Source organism: Condylura cristata, unplaced genomic scaffold, assembly GCF_000260355.1.
Source record: "Condylura cristata isolate star-nosed mole 26May11 unplaced genomic scaffold, ConCri1.0 scaffold00013, whole genome shotgun sequence".
In the NCBI taxonomy this organism is placed as follows: Eukaryota; Metazoa; Chordata; class Mammalia; order Eulipotyphla; family Talpidae; genus Condylura; species Condylura cristata.
Genome location: NW_004567114.1, coordinates 51,324,423 through 51,324,783, shown reverse-complemented (window position 1 = coordinate 51,324,783; position 361 = coordinate 51,324,423).

Below are 361 nucleotides of genomic sequence, written 5' to 3'. Positions count from 1 at the left end.
TATTGAGAAAGGACAGGAAGTTTCATTCTGTGGGAGGATTAGCCATTGGGACCATAAGTGGAATTAATGATTCCTGTGAGCCATTCCCACAGGTATGAGAAGATATCACATTGTGGTTTTCATTTGCATATCCATTATAAAGAGTAATGATTAGCATTATATCAAGTGCTTTGTGGACCATCTGTATATCCTCTTTGGAAAACTGTCTATATTCAGCCCTAATGCTCATTTTTAATTGTGTTATTTTTTTTGTCATTGTTGAGATGCATGAGTATTTTATATACCATGGGTAGGGTATTAACCCCTTATTAGATATATGATGAGTAAATATCTCCTCCAATTCTGTAAAAAATTATATATA